The sequence below is a fragment of the Nestor notabilis genome, unplaced genomic scaffold (genome assembly GCF_000696875.1).
Source record: "Nestor notabilis isolate BGI_N333 unplaced genomic scaffold, ASM69687v1 scaffold27497, whole genome shotgun sequence".
In the NCBI taxonomy this organism is placed as follows: Eukaryota; Metazoa; Chordata; class Aves; order Psittaciformes; family Psittacidae; genus Nestor; species Nestor notabilis.
The window spans coordinates 1-231 of NW_009938239.1; positions in this window are offsets into that span (position 1 = coordinate 1).

Here is a 231-nt window from a genome sequence, read left to right on the forward strand (position 1 = left end):
CCGACTGTGTTCGGTGTCCCCGCTGCCGGGGCGCAGAGCGGGACCTGGCATGCCTCGTGTGCGGGGTTTCCGGCAGGGAAATAAAACGCTTGCGGGGGCAACGGGTGAGCGAGCGCGTGTCTGGGAGAGGGGAAACGAGTTCCTGAGTGACCCGTGTTTGGTTGGTTGTGTGCGTTGCTCAGGACTCTGTGGGTAATAACGGGGACTGGCAGGGGCGCTCCAATACTAAAG